This window comes from Rattus norvegicus, chromosome 6 (assembly GCF_036323735.1).
Source record: "Rattus norvegicus strain BN/NHsdMcwi chromosome 6, GRCr8, whole genome shotgun sequence".
Taxonomy (NCBI): Eukaryota; Metazoa; Chordata; class Mammalia; order Rodentia; family Muridae; genus Rattus; species Rattus norvegicus.
This window is the reverse complement of record NC_086024.1, coordinates 118,516,922-118,538,580: the sequence shown is the minus strand read 5'-3', so window position 1 is coordinate 118,538,580 and position 21,659 is coordinate 118,516,922. Positions and strand designations below refer to the sequence as shown.

The following is a 21,659-nucleotide window of genomic DNA, read 5'->3' as shown; positions in this document are numbered from 1 at the left end:
ACACACACACACACACACACACTACTCTTTATCTTTTTTTTCTAGTTGATCCTTGTATGATATTCTCTCTCACTCGAGCATTTTAATACTGACTTCACAGCACCCACGTCTAATGCTTAAATCAAGAGAGAACCAAATTATGATGCGGGCCTTTAAGTGCTTTAAGTGAACAGTTATCCACCACTGGATACGAGAAAGGATAAAACTTCTCAGTTTTTAAAGAGGAGTCACCAGTAACATTGTGTTTCTGTTGCTATAGATAGCCTCTGGATTTCATCTAAGCTTCCTTTAATTATTCCACATGTACTACCAGTTTATACTGAACTGTACATTTTAAAACAATGTAAATCATCACTTAGTTGTCAGAAAATTCAATACTCTGCTTTCCCTTCAATTTTATATTAGGTTTTCTTAAGAAAAGCATGTCGATACCCTTGACTGACAGCTGATAAATCCCCAAACCAGCTCTATGGATTAGCACTGGTTCTTGCATATAAGCACTCTAAATTTGAGTTGGGATAACTTTATGAACACTGACTCATACATGTCAATGAGTTTCATTTCTTCTGTCTCCTTAATTGCTTGTATATTACCCAGTCAATTGTTCTCATTATGTGACATGGTAATAAAGATTTTTATCCTGTTATTCACTGATTATTCTTTTCTTTATACCAATTTTTTCACCTAATATCCTATGTCTTTGAGACATAGGAAGTTAATAATGCATCCACCGTAATCAGAATCATCGTCAATATTCTGCTCAATAAATATGTTTTAGATCCTCTTGTTTCTTTTTACTTTTAAAAATATTATGATATTTTCAGCATTTCTATTGTTCACATGGGCAGAGTTAGAAAAAAAAGGAAAGTGGAATATTACAGCATCTAATGCTTTGGAAAAGTTTGAATAAGAATACTGAATACGAAATGCTTAAAGAAATCTGTCTTCATTTGCTTTGCCTCACATCAAATGCTAATGCAGTGCATTTTTCTAGAGTATAAACTGATCAAACATTCAATGTATGGCTGTGGTTAATAATAAGAACTAAAAAGTGGATAAATTACATATTTTTTCCTTCCCTTTTTAAATCTCTTTTGACTGTAACTTGTACTATTCTTCCAAATGAACCTTTCATAGCACGTGAAAAATTATGAGCACTGTATTTGACAAGAAATTAAATTTTATTTTCAAAGAGGCTTATTTTATTCAACAGCTCTTTTCAAGTCATGGTTATTGACCAAGTGGACTGTGCCACCAGACAGAAGAACTTTTAAGGCTGAATGAGCTCAAACCCCGTGAAACTGAAAGTTGAAAACAGTAGGAGTAGGGGCAGTTCCTTGTCAAGCTCTACCTGCCATGGAAGAGGTAACCATGACTCTCCACTGAGAAGACCATGGCAATCAGTCATATAGTATAAAAACTTGAGAGTCTCCATGCTCATGGGTATCTCTAATTATCCAACCAATGAGCTTCCCTTCCTGGGCATTCCTTACTGCAAATGTTATTTAATCCCTGTTTCATCCTGAGTGAGGTGTATGCATTCATATTGGCCATCAGAGAAAGCAGTTTACACAAGAACAGACCATCAGAGGGGGAGGCATTAGTCTTAAAGAGTCAAGATTACAATCTCTCAGGGAAGGCCTTCTCTTTTTCAGCCCCTCTGTACTCTCACACTCTCTGAGTATCAAACAGGTTTCTTCTCCTGGGCTCTGTCTTCCTCTCCCTGCCTGGCACCTGGATGCTAATAGGGGAAGCATGGATGATGCACCCAGGTCCCAGCTCATAGTGATATGCCAGAGCGCTAGGGTACACAGGAGACTGGGAACCAGCAATTGTCCCAGACCCCACAGTTTACCACCTGATTAAACACAAACTGAAGACCCACATTCCAGACTGTGCTATGCCTCTCCTGAACAACATGGTGGCAGTGCTCTGGGCACCCAAGTAGCAAGGCAGATATAGCCTGCCACATGCTGAAATATGCTTAATTATTGTTTTGCTTTGTTTTTGTTTTTGTGTTTTTGAGATAGTCTTTCTATGCATCCCTTGCTGTCCTGTAATTCTTCCTGTAGAGTAGACTAGTCATGACCTCACAAAGATTGGTCTGCCTTGGATCCCCAAGTACTGAGATTAAAGACAAGCAGCGCCACCGGTCAAATATGTCTAATTCTTTGAGAAGCACAATGCTGACTTAAATAATAATATTAACAGCTCACATTTATTTGGCATCTAATATTAAACGTATTAAATGACATAAATTATATTTATTTGATATCATTGTTGCTCTAAGATAAGGCCTTTTATTAAATTATTTTATGAACTTTATAGCTGAGATTGGGGGAATTTCAGTTTTATTAAGAGTAACCATAGTGCCAAATACAGTCTTTTTTGAGGAAGAAATATTGTAAAATCAGAGGTAAAATTTTTAAGATGTTAAGTCCCTATCTAACTGTTAATTTGCCAGGCTTTTGGGGCTTGGGTACATTGTTTGTAACAAAAGACATTTATTAGAAGCTTCTGAGGTGCCCATTTCAGTACAGCGAAGCACCTTTGTATTTCATTAGGTGACCATATAAGGAAAAACACTTCGTTCTACAGAATATTAGTAGGAATCATTGCCTATGGTCAAAGAGAAATGATCCCAAGAACACAGCATGACTTAAACATGTAAAGAAATGGTATTTTTACAGAATCAGTTTTAAGAGGTTAAAACACAAATACATATATTTATTTCAAGAAAATGAATAAAGTAAACTTTCTGGAATCGTGATATCTTTCCATGTTAATAAAATTATCTGAGTAAAGGAGGTAAGGAAAGAACGTATTGCCCAACAGAAAGCCTGTGTTATCATGGTACCTAGTAACAATTCGAAATTTCACTTCTAATGTTAGGAGGCAAGGACAATTACTCTCACAACCTCTGTTCAAAATCATACAGGAACCAAAATCAACAGCACTTAAACTAGAGAAGGCAACATGCTTAGTTCATTCTAGTGTCTTCTATAGGGCTGGATTACTAGAAAGATATTATTTAAATTTTGTTTGTCATAGAAGATTTTGATTTCTTTATCTATGATAAGTGAAAGTTTTGCTGGGTATAATAACCTGGGGTGGCACTTGTTTTCTCTTGGGGTCTAGATGACTTCTGTCTAAGATTGTCTGGCTTTTACTGTCTCTGTTGAGAAGTCTGGTGTAATTCTGATAGATCTACATTTACATGATCTCTTTCCTAAGTTGGTCATCTTCAGGGTCTCCTCCCTTTATATTTTCTTTATTATTTCTATTGCCATTTTTAGTTTTTGGATCGTTTTGTTCAATTTCTCACCTGCTTGATTGTATTTTCCTATATTACTTTAAGAGATTAATTTGATTCTCCTGTCTCCCTGTGTTGTCCAGTATTTCTTTAAAGGAGCTATTTATATCCTCTTTAAAGGCCTCCATCATCTACATGAGATGATGTTTTAGATCATTATCTTGCTTTTCGTGCATTGTAAGGTAGCTGTGTTGGGAGAACTGGGTGGGAAGGGTGCCAAATTGCATTGGGTTATATTGGTTATGATTTTCTGTTTGCCCCTGGCTGTGTGGTATTAACTACCCAGGGTGTCTCTGACTGGACCCACTCTTAGTGGAGGCAGGCAGATCTCTGTGACCTGAGTATCCTTGGAGGCAGGAGTATTTTCTTTGATTCCTGTGAGCTTCCTGTGTCTCTGGTTAGAGCAGGCCTTCTGTGTTTTGGGTTAATGTGGTCCTCCTGTGCCCTTGGTTACTGAGGACCTCCTGGAGGGCTCGCAGGACGTAATGTTTGGGTGTTCTCTACCTGGTTGGTAGAGAAGTGGGGCTGAAAGGAGGTGGAGCTAGGGGTTGAGAGTAGGGGTAATTCCTGCGCATTTTAGCCTATGTGTTTGTCCTAGCTAGTGTGGGTATTAGGTGTCGCGCGCCCAATGTCCCGCCAGCAAGAACGACGCGTGGCAACAGGATTCTTCTGCAAGCAAGCCTTTACTGTGTTACAGCTCTTCTTAGTGTTACAGCTCTTCTCAGTGTTACAGCTCTCTTGAACAGGGACTCCGAGCAGCAAAATCGCTCGGCTTATATAGACAACAGTATGCTAATTATCTCTCAGGGATTGGTGGGGCTTGGATCACCCCACTACTTGTCCTCCAGGGAGTGGCGGAGAATGAATCACCTCATTAGCATATTAACGGTCAACTAACACCTGGTGAATAAACTGCACATGTGCAGTACCGCTGTTCACCACTAGAGGGAGCCCTAGCAAGGGGACAAGCCTGCACATGCGCAGTAAGTCGTTTATATCCAGACAAGGCTGGATGTCGGCGCCATCTTTGTTTCGCCGCGCCGCTCTCTACATCTCCCCCTTTTTTGTTTAATAAAATGACTGGTCTAGATCTGGGTGTCACGTCAATCTTGTCATTGCTCCTGTCTTAGGTAGTTCTCATCCAAACTCGGCCTTACCCGTCATAGAGTTACCCTATCGCCACCGGGCCCCGTGTCTTAGGTTGGTCCGAGTTCGAGGAAAGTTGCCCGTCCCTGGATACAATGACTCCACATGACTGTGACAAAAATGATCTAGGGCGAACTCTTGATCTTTCAAAGAGGCCAGCCATATGTTGGGAGAAGCACCCTTTTTAATGGTGGTCATAGCCTGGTAAACAACCATTTTGTGTCTGGCATGTTCTCTTTTTAAACAGCCAATAAGCCAGAGACCTACTCCGCATCCCAGGAGGACAATAGCTCCCCGGGACAAACATGCCCGCCCACTCCTTGAAAAGGGAGAAAGCATTGGTAATCCATGAGGTAAAGTCTTCAACTGTGATGGGGTCCAGCCTAGTGCTGTTGAGGACAGCAATCTGCATCAGCAATTGTCTTGATAGTTGCTCTGCTTTCATGGACCAGTTTCCTTTCAGATAATTCGAGATTTCTTTGCTCTGTTGAAAATTCTGAGAAAAGTTAGCTCACAAAGGAATAATGCATAAACCTCTAAGGGAGGAAACACAAGACAGCTGTGTCATATGATACAGTGCTTCAATTTGTTCTTGAACTAAATCTATCCTTTGATTGGCTAATAGAAGGCCAGATGCCAAATGGGTATTAAATTCTTCTTGTATCTCTAGCACCACTGCAGTTCTTTCTACAATCTGATTGACAGTCTCAGCTGTCTGTATTTGATTGGTCATAGCGATTTCAGCTGTGGTAGCTGCGGCAGCAGACAGCACAATGGCTGAAATTATGGCTGCCGTAATTCCAAAATCTCTTTTGGCTCTCAGCAAATTAAGAATAGGAAAGCTATCTGGGTTTGCCTCCACTGGGATTGGCACAAAGGAGGGAATCTTAACCATCACTGCGGTGTCATTAGTGCCATCCCAGCATTCAGCTAAATAGCAGACTACATCAGAGCTATTACAATTTAAAGCACCACTGCTTACATTAGTGCTTATCAGAAAAAAGGTGATCTAGCACATACTGAAGTACTAGTGGCAGTATTATTTACCAAGAGGTTATTATATTGAATATTGATCAACCTGGTATCACCTTTTTCTGGTAGCTGAAACATTATACAGCACGAAGTTCTCTCCCATCAACCTAGCAAAGGGGGTCAGGGATGTATATGCCCCTTGCTCATTGGACAGCACCCATTGAAACCAAGGCCAGAGATTATGCTTGTCAGTCTTATTCTCAAAACAGTAGAATTGCTATGAACTGGCATGGGTACTGGCCAGGATCTGGCAATAGCCCACAGGGTGAGAGAATTAACCTGTATTACCATTCCCCGTAGTAATAGTAGGGTTCGTAGTCTCATCTTCAGGAAGAGCAGAAGGCAATTTTCGAGTCAAACGCTCAGGTACCCAAATTGGATTTTCTTGATTCTGCGGAAAAACACAAATCGCTCCCCTAGATCTCGAAATCACGGGATCTGGGCCACGCCATTCATCAGTTAAGACATCCTTCCACTTTACTTCTACATTAGTTATAGGTGTAGTAGCAGCATGGCGATCCGTGGCAGAACGGCCATGCGCATCCAGAATTAAGAAATTTAGAGTAAAAAGAGCTAAAGAAAGTTGTTCTTTTGGTGTTCAGCTGCTGGCAATTCCCCCTTTTTGTTTTTGTATAAGCTCTTTTAAGGTACGATGTACTCTTTCCACAATTCCTTGACCTTGGGGATTGTATGGCAATCTTGTAGTATGTTTGACCTGCATTGTCTGGCAAAATGCCTGAAAGGACTTTGCAGTGTAGGCAGGCCTGTTGTCTGTGTTGAGACTATCAGGCTTTCCCCAGGCTGCCCATGCCTCTAAGCAATGGCTAATGGCATTACGAGCCTTTTCACCAGTCATCAGAGTAGCGTGTATAATACCAGAACAGGTATCAACAGAAACATGAGCATATTTTAAATTTCCAAATTGAGATATGTGTGTGACATCCATCTGCCAAAGTTTTAGCTGGATCAGACCACGAGGGTTAATACCCACATGAGGAGGGTGGTGAAATTGAACACAATTTTGGCAACTTAACACCACATCACGAGCTGCAGCTCTAGAGATTTTAAATTTTTGTTGAAGAGTAAAAGCAGGTACATGAAACTTTTGATGAAATCCTCTAGCGAGATCAACCGGAGTGGCATGAAAAATAAACTCTCTACGAGTACTAGCATCCACCAGGGTGTTATTACTGGTCATGGGACCAGGCAAATTAGTATGGGCTCGAATATGTTGTATAAAAATTTTATTTTTTCTGGCCCAAATCAAATTTTGTAATTCTAAAAGAATTTGACATACGGTACTACTCGACCAAATTGGCCCTGCAATTTCAAGTGAGTGCACCGCATTAACTACATAAGCAGAGTCAGAAATTAAAAAAATCATGAAATCTTTTGAAAACTTCCAATACAATTTTACGTTCTGTAATTTGGGGGGTGCCTGGACTATATTGAATTAATACTGGTTCTTGAGAATCAACCATATAGGCACCTACACCTGTTTTGGAGCCATCTGTATAAATATTTAACGCTCCAGACAAAGGCTCTGAGGCAGTGACCTTTGGAAAAATCACTGGATGTTCAGTAAAAAATTGTAGCAAAGGCATCCCAATTTAGACCTGTTTCCCTAGATTGGCTCATGCCACATGTTATCTAGAATGACTCCATCCAAATTTTCCAGTTTTATGTCAACTTTCTGTTACCAATGTTACATTTTTTTAACCATATCCAATAACTTAAAAGCCAATAGTCCATAACCAAGGCATGTAGAGAATATTTATACATTTAAAACCAATCAGAAAACAAAATTGAAGTGGCTACACATACCTTTAATATTTAAATCAATCACTATTTTTACTTTTTCTAGCTGTAGTTTTAAGAGAAACACCTTGTCACCTGTTGAGTCCAATAATCACAGTCAAAGATTTTTCTAAGAGAGACAGCGATCAGTTCCGTTACCTTAGAAGCTGTGAAGCTCCTTGTGTCTTTAGGATCGGCTAGTGTAAACATTTAGCCAGCCCCCTGGGGAGCTTGCCCAGCCGACTTAGGCTTCTAGCTACAGATGCAGGCTCCAAAAGCCAATTGAAACTTTTTATTTATTTGTTCCTTTCTTGAAAGGAGTTAAAGCTACATCAATGCGTGAATCAACCAGCATTTAAAATTTTAACCTTTTCTTTTAAACATGAAACACAAAACATTCAAGCAAGGAGAAGCAAAACCCAGACATAAATTGACATACATGGACAGCTTGGTGCACCAAGGACAGACAATAGACACAGAGGAAAAGAACTAGATGGTGTTCCACCAAAAGGACCCAAACATCCTACCTAAAGAACCCAGAACCAGAAATAAGCACTTCTCCAATAGGAGCCAGCAAGGAGGCAAGACGTCTCCCACCTCCTTCTGTTCCCAGGAGAGCTCCAAAAAGTTTAAGCTCATTTCCTTCTTTTGCCAAAGCATCTGTGGAGAGTTCGGGAGGAATGTTTTTCTCAACCCCATTCTCTCTCTTGTCCAGGGTGTAAACTGTCTCTAGTCAGGGTCCAAAGACTAGAAGCATCTATGAGAATCAACTTTGCTTCTCTAGATTTTAACATAACTCTAAAAGAACACATACACAAAAACATTTTACCATTATTACCTTGTCCACTACCACTACCCCAAATCTTTATCTTTGCACATGCTTTCAGTTTCTGTGATCCTTCTGAATTCTGCTTACTGGGGCCTTTAAAATCTGTATCCACCACCTGAGTTCCCATTCGAGGGGTCAATATGAGTCTGGTGGTCGAACTGAGGTCGAGTCCTGCGCTTCCCTTGTTGCTCTGTGGGAGGCCCGGGACCCGATGGTTCTACCTTTAGTTTCACTTTCTCTAAGCTGTCGGTGATGCTTTCTAGATTGTCTGACATTTCTAAGGTCAAGGCTTTTAAAGAATATATCTTATTTGTTTCCTGGTCCTGATTATCCTCTTTTTTTATCTCTGCCTTCTCTCTGTTCCTTTTATCTCCTTTTCTTTTCTTTTTTTCTTTGGAGACCTTTTCTCCCTCTGACATACTTTGTTGCTCTGCAAGGACCCTCTGACCTGTCCTAACGGCTCTAACGGCTTCCTCACATTGTTTATCCCCTAAGCAGGCAGGGACCATTTGCCAAAGAGGTTTTGGTCCGGGCTTAAGCTTGCCTTCTGTGGCTTCTCTATCCCACACAAAGAAAAAAAGAAACAAAATTACCAGCCTTGCCCACAAAGGATCCATAACTTTAGGTTTCTTCACAGTGGCTCTCCACCTAGGCCCATATCTTTCTTCCTCATATATGGCTGCCTCTTCCTCTAATTTCTCCTCCTCCGACTCTGACAACTCTTGCTCAGAGTCACTGCCAGCCAGTTCTAAGGCTTCTAATTCTTTTAATGGATACAAAGTATCCTCTCCGGATGACTTGTACTTCGTCCTCCGGGGCACTCTTATTTTTTCCTCCAGCGGCATTTCTTCTGCCTTTTGTATCTCTTTCACTTTTGTTTTAGTAACCTTTTTCTTTTTGCGAGCTCCTAATTTGAGCTCCTAATTTCTCACTCTGCTCCGTTTCTGCCTCTGCTCCGTTTCTGACATGCTCTCTTAAATCCAAAAAGGGGCATGCCTCTCGAAGCCTAATTTCTCACTCTGCTCCGTTTCTGACATGCTCTCTTCCAAAAAGGGGCATGCCTCTCGAAGCTTACCTTTTAATTTACCTTCTCGCAGTTCTGAATCCTCTTCAGCACACTGAAGGGTCCCCTGGCACCGGCGATGTTGGTTCCCAGGTCTCGGCACCACTTGTCGCGCGCCCAATGTCCCGCCAGCAAGAACGACGCGTGGCAACAGGATTCTTCTGCGAGCAAGCCTTTACTGTGTTACAGCTCTTCTTAGTGTTACAGCTCTTCTCAGTGTTACAGCTCTCTTGAACAGGGACTCCGAGCAGCAAAATCGCTCGGCTTATATAGACAACAGTATGCTAATTATCTCTCAGGGATTGGTGGGGCTTGGATCACCCCACTACTTGTCCTCCAGGGATTGGCGGAGAATGAATCACCTCATTAGCATATTAACGGTCAACTAACACCTGGTGAATAAACTGCACATGTGCAGTACCGCTGTTCACCACTAGAGGGAGCCCTAGCAAGGGGACAAGCCTGCACATGTGCAGTAAGTCGTTTATATCCAGACAAGGCTGGATGTCGGCGCCATCTTTGTTTCGCCGCGCCGCTCTCTACAATTAGGGTGAAATTCTCACCTGTGTTTTTGGTTACTGCAGACCTCCTAGGAAACAGGCAGGCTGCAGGGTTTGGGTGGGTATTGGCCAGAGTGTTGTTCTTAAAATCATGTCATTCCAAATGTCATATCCATCAAAGGAAATGAAAATAACCCTTTCCTACCCAGTAGAGTTAATAGTGAAGCACTTCAGAACACAAGTGACATTTTTCTCTCCAGATCTCATAGCAGAATAACACTTGGTGTACAGTTGTTGCTACTACTGTACATTGCGTTTGTAAAGCTATGCATCTAATACAAATAAATTAAGTGTCAGAAAGTACCACTGTTTGAAATCTTGTTAAAATATAACTTTTCCTAGAAACCATTAGATTTGCATACTTTAAAGACAAAATTGCTTGTTTTCAATTATTTTCACTGTCTGTCAGATATAATTAAATGAGAACATACTGTCTTAAAGCTGCTAGAATATTGGGACAAAATTATCACAACTTGGCAGATTTTAAAATGTTTTTGTATTACTTATATGAACGGAAAATGTATACTTGTTAATGGTTTATGATGTGGTGTTTTATAATATTCTTTTTATTTGCTCAGTAGCCTATGTTTAAAAAATGTCCTTTACAATTATGGCATGGAAAGATAAGTTTATGCTTTTATAATTTCATGGGAAATCCATATTTGGTTCTAATTGTTTATAATGTGAGTTTTGGTAATAGTATACTAAGAATATTTGTTTAGAAAACAAATTATTATAACAGTAAGATGATTACTTGTAGTTTTGTCTGTGGATAAAGACTGAAGGGAAATAAAAAAAGACAAGAGAATTTTCAAGAAGAAAAAATAAAATATTCTGTGTCGAAACTGATGTACCTTCTTCCCTAAAATCAAGGATGTCATTGGATTCTGATAAGTTAAAGTCAACATAACCTCTTTTCTATGTATCACCATTGTCAGGTCCATTGCTTGTGTTGTCACTCCTGATGGTTTTTAGTAAATACTATTTATACAGAGAAGAAAGACCATGGTAGAAACATGTGACTGCCTGAACACTGATGTGTTTTCAATGGTCATGTTTTTGTAGCTCTCTGCCACTGACTTTTCACCTCTTTGAGACAATTTACAAGCAATTGAATACCCTCCACTCCTAGTTTTTCCCAAAATATATCCAGACATCAAGCCCTATATAGTATTGACTTTCTAATTGCAGTTGAAGGAAGCCAAGATTGGAGATCCTTATCCCAGGTGTGGATCTGAGATTTGAGTCCAACATGGATAATTTCATACACACACACACACACACACACACACACACACACACACCGCGATTTATTTTAAGCGACTTAATTGATAATTGTAATTTTCCCATTAGAGATAGGAAACAAAATCCTTGATATAAACTCAATTGCTCTATTGTCACCTTCAAAGATTCATTTAACTCCGTTTTGAAAAATATATCAAATACGCATTAAACCAAGAGAAAATCAAGTAATAAAAGTAATAGGCATATTTTATTCACTAAAGATAAAGACACTTTGAGATTTTGAATGAATTTCTATGCTCAACATGTCAGGATAACACACAGCCCGTTAAAGACTTTGCTTATTGTAAGTTAGGAGTTAACATTTTGAAATAGAAAATGTGAATCCATGTTTGTTTTCTTAGAACATCACGGTTTTAGGAACAATTTTTATGCAGAGTAATTTTTAAAAAATGGTAACAAGTTCAAAAAAGCATAGTTTTAATTACATTCTCTCATGAAAATACACAGAAGACAACACTAGGAAAGAAAGCCTTTAAAAAGAGGCAATGTATCAAGGGAAATGGCAGTTTGGTAAAAATGGAACTTGAAGAGCAGATTTAAGGGAAAGCAATGGAAATTATTTAAGATGCATGGGCAAGCATCCGGATTTTTTGTGAGACCCTGTAAGAGGACAAACTAAGAATGAAGATGTAACACATTGTTTCAAATAGAAACAAAATTATATCAAACCAAAACTCTGTGTTGCTTCATACCCATGGTACTGTAAATGTGCTGTAGTAAACTGAGTAGATAGATTTTAAGTTTTTGTTTGTTCTTTGTGAATTTTACACCATGTACCCCATTCCTACTCTTCACCCCTCCCCTTTACCTGCTCTTCACCCTTGCAACTTAAGCACAACAGAGGAAAGAAAAAGAATGTGTTAGGTGTAGTGTACTGTAATGTATCCCACAGAATACCCTTTCTATCACACTTCTTTGCTTGTAAATGTTCCTTGCAATGATTTATTGGTCTGGTATGAGGCCTCTGCCTTCTGCTACTCTAACAGTACTGGAACTTCAATGGGATTCACCTGAGATGGGATTCTCCCATGTTATGGTGAGCCTGTAGTTTTGGACCTGTAGGACTGGGCCCTTCAAAACTGGGTAGGCCAATTGAAAGCCTTGGATCTTCATCTGAGAAGTATCAGATGTAGTCAGCCCACATGATACCTCACATCTTTTGGAATGCTCAACATCAACCCCTATAACCAGGGTCAACTCTACCCAGCTCTTCCACATGCAGTAGTGAGGGACAAAGGAAGAGGTACGGACATCTCTTCCTTTTTCCACGCCTTAGTCCTGCAGACAAGAGGCAGGGCCAGTTCTCCTGTGCTTATGCTTTAGGGATCAGCGTTCCCCACATCTAGCATTAGCTCATGCTGCCCATGCACGTTGCAGGGTATGCTCTCTTGAGTACTGAAGCAGGGGAGGGGTACAGCTGGCTCTATTGTTCTGATTAGATTGGGCTAGCTCTCACGCCCACTGTAGGTGGCAAGGGGTGGCAGAGCATCTTTCCCTCGCCCATGTCATTGTGTAGCAGACAAGTGACAGGACTGCTTCCATGCTCACAACCTATAGGTCAGATTACCTGTGTCCCAGTCAGCGAAGTCAGCTCTATGATGCTGCAAAGGCAAGGTGAAGGGCTGCTCTCCTGAGTGGTGCAGCTGGTGAAGGCAGTGACAGTTCTCCTGCTCTTATGACCTCACAGTCAGGTCTTCCATCTGCCATAGGTGATGAAGGGAAGACCCCTGATGTTGCAGGGCCCCACACCCAGGCCAGGACTGCACCATGATCCCAGGAGGCATCACATCATGGCTCATCAGGTTATTACTACCCCAAGTCTTTAGTTCTGTCTTTCTTTATTGGGCCCACATTCTTCTGTTTCTCTTTTGATTTCATTTCTCCACCACTATTTTGGTCTTCATACCGGATCCCTGTGTCTCTGAGTGCCATGGTCATCACAGAAGTGCTATGTCCTGCTTGAACGTTTTGGTATAGAACAAAGGTCATCTTGGGCATGGTCTGGCTCCACCACCAAACTTGGTTGTCATCTCAGGGCAAACTTCTTGTCCCTGTCCTGGTCTTGAGTTTCTGGTCTGGTTATTGCCTCAGTCTTGCCCATTGCTGCTACTGTCCTAGTGGTCCCTGGCAAGGATCATCTGTCTCAGTCTCGCTTCCACCAATGGGTTGTAGTTCCATATTGGATTTGTCTAATCTCTAGTTTTCTCCCCATCCTAGGAGTCCATCTGGACCTGCACAGTACTATAATAGAGATTATCGCAGGTTAACTACTTATCAAGAGACCCCAGATCTAGCCTGGGGGATCATCTCAGGCTCATTTTTTTTCAGGGAATGTTAGGCTACTAATCATTCCGATGGTCATAGGTCCAAACATATTCATAGTCTCTCTCCTCTCTGCTACCTACGACTTACAACCACAATTACAATACTTTCAGAGGCACAATGAAAATACATATTTCTATTTTGTCTTATTAAAAAATCATGTTGTTTCATTCAGTATATTCTGATTAAGGTTACACCTCCCTCACCTCCTCTCAGATGCTCCCTATCTCCTCTTCCTTCTGAATTACTACCCTTTTTTCTCTTTAGAAAACAGGTAGGCACCTGACGAAAAATAATAAAGTAAAATAAGATAAGAAGAAAACAACCCGAATAGGTACAAACAAATAGAAGAAAAAGAACCAAAGAAAAAGCATGAGAAGACATAGAGACTCAGAGACACACATGGTTGTACACAAAAGAATTTTATGAAAAACACAAAACTGAAGACCATAACATATATACAACCAACAGACCTGTGAAGATTAAAAGAATGCTCTGCCAAAACCTTATGAAAAAAAAGTACTTCCAAAGACCACATTGAGTTCATCGGTTGACCATTTACCTCTGGATATGGCAGCTACTCTTAAAAGTGGTTGTAGCTCCAATGAGTCTCATTTGTCAGTAGTTGTCAATTATAAGTAGTTTCTGACTTATGGATAAAGTTTACATCCAATTCTCTTCTCCACACTGGCACCTCATCTGGCTCAGATGTCTGCTGCCCCTGTGCAAACTGCAATAGTCTTTGTGAGTTCATATGATGGCAGTTCTACTGTGCTTAAAGGGTTTTTGGTTTTCTCCATACCCTCTGGCTCTCAAAATTTATGAGCCCTTTGAGGAAGGATGGGATAGAGACATCCCTATAATGCCTGAGTCTTCCAAGTTTCTCACTATACACGTTATCTGAGTATGGTTCACAGTATTTATTTCCATCCACCGCAGAAAACATCTCTGATAAGTGCTCACTAAATTTCTGATCATATTTGTCTCTCTGGGCTGGAGAGATGCTTAAACCATAAATGGATAAGCTGTTCAATAGAAGTTCCCTCTACCTAACAGTGTCCAGTTGAAAACTAGTGTGAATTCCCAAGACAAATGAGAACTCTAGAGCATTGTGCATGCTCCTGGTATCTCTCTGGGAACGCTGCAGGAGTAGCTATCCACTCTACCCAAATTGGGCTTGACCAACTAACCTCCATAGAGACAACAGCCATATAAGCTTCTGTTTCTCCCAACAAAGTATTGGCTTCTCAGAAATCATGCGATTTGCAAACATGTTGTAGCTGATATGGTTGGAAAGTCCCTGCCCCCACTTTAGCAATTTCTTTCATGTCCTTTTTCTTCTCTCCCACCTGACTTTAGCTAAAAAAGCAAGCCCTGATAGTCCAATAAAAAGGTGTCTTCTGGGAGAGTATCAGAAGTCATTCATACCTGCCATACTCAATATAGCCCAAGACCTTTGTCCTCAGCTACTATGCATCCTGAAATCACTGGAAGGCAATGACAGATTAGAGGCAATGGACCCGCAAGCCTGGGGTAATGACTGCAAATCTACCTCTTGTCAACTTGACCCAGCAACCTCTCAATCTTAAACCAAACACTTTTCTTGTCCCAAGAGTCCATTTAAATATCACAGTACAAATCAGATTCTAATTTTAATAATCTCATAGTTTTTAAAAATTTCAGCACACTAACAGCCCAGAGGGTCTTTAAAAATTCAGTTTCTTAACTGTGGGCTAGTTTAATATCAAAAACAAGATAAATACTTTATTTCAGAAAGAAAGAACCAGGGCACACTTATAATTCGATCAAAGTAAATAAAAAATTCAGAATTATAAATAGAATTCGGTAGTTCAATACCTAACATCTAGGACCTGTTCCACAACATTCTGAACTCTGAAGAAGCCCCACATCTCTAACTTTGACTCTTAGGCTCAGTTATGCTCTCCACAAAAGATGCTAATGTCCTTAGTGGTTGCTTCTTGGTCCTGGAATCTCCAGTATGTTTACATACCCTTTGTAACTGAGTCCACCATTACCCTTGTTATCTACTGGCCTCTTACAGCTCCAAGCCTCAGATTGTTTTAAAGATCCCTTCAACTCTGGGGTTTCTTCTGTAACCAAGACTGCTTCTTCTCCAATATCCTCTTCTGGCCTCTTAAAGTGCCAAGTTTCAGACACTCTCCATGACACCTCTAATCAGGCAATTTACATACTAACCAGTATCACATGGAAACATACAGGCTATCAAATGTGGCATCAAGTTTAGGATGCATTCATGACACCCTTTGAACCACATAGTTCTGTGCTGACTATGATCAAATATATTCTAGAAGATTTTAATTTCACAAAGCTGGTCTATTAATCACAGCTGTTTTTTGTTTGTTTGTTTGTTTGCTTTTGTGACTTTGGTTTTTTGTGATGTCTGAGGTAATTAGAATCACATGTTTTATAAAACATAGTTTTGATTTAATGGTGTTTATCCCTTATCAAACACAGATGGCCATTCAGCCCCGGTTGACCAAAATCACAGACTCAATTTAGTCTATTGCTATTGTTCTTGTTTCTTTAACAAGAGTTTATGATAGGGTCACCCTGCCAAAGACAACCGTTTGTTGACAGGACATGAACAAATAAAGTAGGTATGGCCAGGAAGCTTCTTTCTGGCTAGCTTTCAAAACATTTAAAGGTGATATAAAGACTGCTGGGGTAGAAAATATCAACAATATTATCCAGCCTTGACCCCTATGAACTGAAATAATGATCAATGTGGAAAGTAATGCCCCTGCGTGCAATAGTGGCAAAAATAATACTGAGGTAATTCTCCATTTTCTCATTGGATTTATAGTCAACTCTATAGGAGAAAATGTATTCCTAATACTGCAAATATATCTAGGTACTCACGGTTCTGTGTCCTGAAATGTCGACCTACTATTATTTTGCTAAATGAGTATAGCATACAAATGCCCTTTAAAACGTATGTCTCTATCAGTAGACTAGTGCAGAACTCAGATCTAATCAGAGAAGATTTTGTTTGCTTTTGTAGTTGATTATCTCAAGTGAAAGGCAGTTAATTCAGATACTCAGAAACAATAAAAGAACAAAAAATAGTGAATGTGGAGTGTTCAACTACAAATGAAACAGTTATACTACACACTCTTCCTGCTCGATGATCTTTACAAAAGAGTGACAGAAAGGTTCTGAGGGTCATAAGCCAGTGAAGAACAAAGTAAAATTGTCCTTTTGGTCAAGACAGATGAATTCATGAACTCATGCCAGATATGGTGACTTCAAAAGACCTGTACGATATAAATCCAATAAATATTCTAGCTTGAAAAAGGGAGAACCTCAGGAGCCTTCATCCATATGTGAGTGAGTTGCTATTGAGAACTGATGCAATTTAAGAACTTGGAGAGGATAAGTTTCTCTTAAGTATCTGGTTTTTTGTAGGTCAGTCACACTTCTCTGAATGACTCTAATTCAGAGAAGTAACAAGTATGTGGGATGCATAAATTGTACTCAGTCAATTATTTTCATCTAAGACACAGAAATTGGAGCAAGGCAAAATTTGGGGTAGATCTGAGAGAATTTAGAAAAATGGATAGTGGGTAAAAGAACAAAATACATTAAATGAAATTCCTAAGTAATATTTTAAAAGTTTTTGGTTGTTGTTGTTGTTTTATTTGCCCATTTAACCAGTTGTAATGCATGGTGAACAGTCTTGGGGTTCAAGTAGGTCGTTGAAGGTAAAGCAACTGACACTTGTGAAATTACTCACAGAGCAGTTCACAACTAATACAAAGTCATGGCCAGCAGAAAAAAGAAATAAAGTATCTGTGTCATGTAGGTCCAAAGAAATTGCCTTTAGAAACACTGCAAAAATAACAGAAGTCTGCAAGTCATACCTTATGGTATGACTTTGAGATTGAGTGGCTACTGATTCATACAGAAGGCTGTGACTAACCTGCTGTACAAATAAGTAAACTGAGAAAAGAGTTGTATTCAGGACAAGTTGGGTTGCCAGGTTCCAGTTTCAAAATATATTATTCTCCTTCAAAGTTTTTCCTTTGGAGGTAAAGAAATGCTTCATGCTTCAAGCGCTATTAGCTTTGACATAATTAGGAAAGAATTTCAAATTACAACTAAAATAATATTAGTCTTTATACTAATATTAATTGTAAAAAGTGGTAAACTTCATTATGCATGTAGTAGAACTTGAATATACCCAATTTTCCTAAATTAAATATAATGCTAAAAGGGTTATGCTCTTTTAAACATTTTGAACGCCTGTGTACATTTTAGAGACATTCTACATTAGAATACTTGCTCTGTTGAAGACAGGGAAAAGACATTACCATATCAGTGGTAGCCAAATTTTATAGAACATACTTGAGTCAATCTTTAGCATCAATAAGTTCAAAAATTACTGAACACACTGTTTTATTCTATAATCTCTTTGTACAGAAAGGGACTACGTTCTTGTATCCTTTATTGGTTCATATTACATCTTTAAATGGCTATGTGTTTTACAAATAGAAGAGAAATTTATGTACAATGGCCATGATCATGAATCTTTTCTCCTATGTTTTTCTGAATGGCTCCATCACTAACTCCCAATAAAAGGTAACCACACAGAAAGACCACAGTCAAGAGGAAATATTCCATAGCAAGATATGAGGCCAGAAAGTGGTCAGGAGGCAGGCTCGCTCTGTTATAACAAATCAGTCACAGAGCTGGATACTCCAAGGAAACTAGCATCAATTCCTCAACCAAGCTGCCTTGGACTAGGCTCCATTTAACGTGTCCCTATATTTTCATCATCTGTCCTGGGACCTAACTTTCAACATGCAAAATCTTCAGGGAAAAACCACGTCCAAGCCATACACATAAAGTGTTTGCTGAACTTTAACATAAACAGTGATGAGTAATAGACAGTTATGTCATACAGCAGAATATAAAATTTCTTTTCCTGTCATTGCCACTTGTGTCAATATCTTATTTTTTTCTTCTGATGTAAATTTTCTTAGCTCTAGGAGGAGTGACTTTGCCTAGCCTCCTTAGCCATCCTCTCTAAAGCAGCATTCATTTTTGTTTAGCCATTCAAAATTCAAAATATAGACTACACAGATTACTTATTTTCACTAGCTGAATCTATAACATCCAGAATTAATTCTTTGTTTTACAACACCATTGTTTATAGGATGGTCTTTACTACTTATTTTACAAATTAAATGTTTTCTTATATATTTATGCATGGACAAAATACATACTAATCACTCTCATTTTTAACTATTTCTAATTATAGCTGCTATCCTACCTATTACTCCATTACAAATATCTTGCTCATGTTTATATCTGATAGATTTGTTTTCTGATTAGTTGAGTGTAACCAGAGGCATGTGTCTGACTATGGCTGTAGGGTTATCTATTAAAGCTTCCTGCCCTTGGCAACCAGAGCACAACAAAAGAGAAAGACACCTTCTCTGGTAGACTCTATAAGTGGTTGCGACTCCTAACTTTAGTTGTCAACCTTATGTACCTGGAAAGTGGAAATCCAAATTGTAGTGTTGACTTCATCAGATGGGTCTGTGCGCATGTATGTGGAATATATTTTTGATTGCAAACAGATATAAAATATCCCAGTGTACTGTAGGCAGAAACATCCAATGGCATATGGGCTTGGATTATAAAAAAAAAAAATGCAGTTGAATGTGAACCTTCGAGCAAACCTGAAAACAGAATTCCTCCATACCTTCATGTTCTCATTTTTAAGTTCCTGTTTGATTGTCTGCCGTGATTTCATTTAGTGATTGATTGTGACGTGAAAGTATAAGCCTGATGAAGTCTTTCCTTTCCAAGTTGATTTTAGACATGGTATTTTTTAAACCGCAACAGTAGTAATTAAAGAAGGACAGTAGTAAGTAGTTTAGTAGGAAGCAGTACAATTGCATGAACCCATATCCTATGCATGTCTTTCTGTATGTGTATGTAGCTGTTGTGAAAAGAAGTGTATGGTTATGATGACTGTATATTTATTGTCCAGAAGATGGAATTCCATAGCTTTTCCTATACCTTAGCATTTTCATACTTCTAATTTCTTCTCTCAAATAGTTCCCTCAACCTTGATGAAAGTGATATAAATATCTGGATTAGAATGGAGCCTTCAGCCTTCAATTATTCTCAGCATTTCAGGCAGCTGTAATGTCTTGCATTTACCGTTATTCAAGGGAAACACTGCTTTCTGCTTTTAAGACTTCACTAGCTTTTGTCTATTTATATAAACACAGATATTAGAGATCTGTTTAGAAGTTTAGAAGGCTATGTTAATTATTAGTTAACTAACGATAACAATGTTGTATTTCTCCTCTGTTGTAGGCCACCAGTATTACACTACCTTGCTCTTTAGAGTTCTCTGCTGGATGTCTCAAATCCAATCAGCGTGTGACTGGTTGCACTTACACACTCCTGCCACTATTGCAAAGGTATGCTCAGGAACAAACTCAACTTTTGGTGGTTCATAGGCAAGAACAGAGCCATCTTCTGAGCCAGAATAAAAACACATCTTACTAATAAGTACGTTATTGATGCGAGTATGTAGAAAATGTCTGTAATACATGCACTCAGTGGAAGAATAAACCAAACATTAAATAATTGTATAGTACATTTCATAGTTTTAAAAAGAGTTTAAAATAGTTTTATGGGTGAAAGGGATAATACTTAAGAAATGTTTATTTTAAAATATTCCATTTTCTAGAGTCTGCCTTGAAGTGTATCAGTTGTCCTCTTCTTGATACTAAGCTGTCTTGGATTCTAGAAAATTCTAAGTCATCCACAATTTATAATTCCCTTTTTATCCTTCATAGCCTCTTCAGGCATTGCAAATTAACTTCGAAGTAGACCTACTTCTGAATGTTGACATTCACATCTTAAACAACATATATGCCTTTTTTTCATTCATCAGTGAATACATTGCTCCATATTTTTTCAGTAATACCATGTGGTAACATTCTTAGATATCTCTGAGGCTTATTGCAGAGTATTAGTTTTTGTCTTATGAAACAGATATCATTTAAACATAATTAGGAATAAGGATGATCTGATCTCAAGGCTCTGCCATATTTATTCAGAGTTTCTAAATACTGAGGAAATGTTACAAAAAATAATGTGCAAAAAGTACTTCATCAAAAACTCTTGAGAACATAAAATAACTCCATTTTTATAATCATTGTATATAATGTGGCCAATATGTGTGTGTGTGTGTGTGTGTGTGTGTGTAAAAGGAAATTGAAAAAGGTTGATATTCAAATTATGATCTGCCAGTTCTTCTCATCTACCAGGTCATTCAGAGTCAGTAAAGCTTTCTCATCTGGAATATCTCAAGGCTAGGGAAAATAAGTGTTCAATGCACTTTGCTCTAATTACCTTTATTGATTATCTCCTTCCTTGCTATCTCCCTGATTCTTGGTTATGAAGTTACACGTCCCTCTTAGACATCGTGCATTTTATTGTTTAATGTTTTTACTGACCATGTCTCCTCTGTTTGTTGTTAACATCCTCCTGTGAGCATTCAATTCTTCATTAATGGCATAAAATATTATTCTCCTGAACACCGAACTAGGTTCTTTCATCTTTGTTGATCTAAGCATTCAAAAAGGATCACGTAACTTACAACAGTTCAGAATCGAGTATCCTGTGGAGTCTTTGTAAAGTTTTAGCTTATTTAAGAAGGCATTTTGCTCTATTAAAAGCATAAATCAACTCAAATTGAAAGCTTCAAATTCTTATCTGAAAATCAATTTAGGTTAATATATAAAGTCACAGGATGCCAATAAAATGCTGGAGACAGTTTCAATATATAACTAGACATGACGACCTGGTGACAACTTGAGGACAGAAGGATAAGTCATGAAATGAGTTATCAGCATGAGCTTAAGAAAGATTAAGGTGAATGCATAGAAAAATGTCAAAGGTTTGCTGCACAATAGATATATTATTCTGGACATAACCTCTATACTGACTAAACCATCATAATGGAGTTTAGGTTATAATAAGCATTGTAATGGAACATGAACTATATGCAGTTTTATTTGATATACTCTTTTTACTAATGTAAATATATGGGCGAAACATTTTGCTGAATATAAGTCATTTTCAAGTATTATGATTTCCCAAATTTGCACAAGCTATATGCTGTTATTGAATTTTGTAAATGTCCAACATTGGAGTGCTTGTCTCAGAGCATTTTTGTTGTATTTAAATATATCTTTGTTGTATGTTCTGAAAAACACCATCTAG

General features: G+C 38.7%; 1 long non-coding RNA gene and 1 pseudogene across 2 annotated transcripts in view; one reads left to right on the top strand and one right to left on the bottom strand.

The window, feature by feature from the left end:
• The first annotated feature begins 12,693 nt into the window (after positions 1–12,693).
• Positions 12,694–21,659, top strand: part of LOC102556510 (uncharacterized) — a 95,267-nt gene continuing 86,301 nt past the window's right edge. The window contains exons 1-2 of one of the 2 annotated variants that reach the window (XR_001838519.3): positions 12,694–12,847; positions 19,740–19,846. This is a non-coding gene — a long non-coding RNA (uncharacterized LOC102556510). The remainder of the gene's footprint in view (positions 12,848–19,739; positions 19,847–21,659) is intronic. The other variant, XR_010052764.1, reaches the window with a different exon arrangement.
• On the bottom strand, positions 13,376–13,487 carry LOC120093471 (small nucleolar RNA SNORA17; annotated as a pseudogene).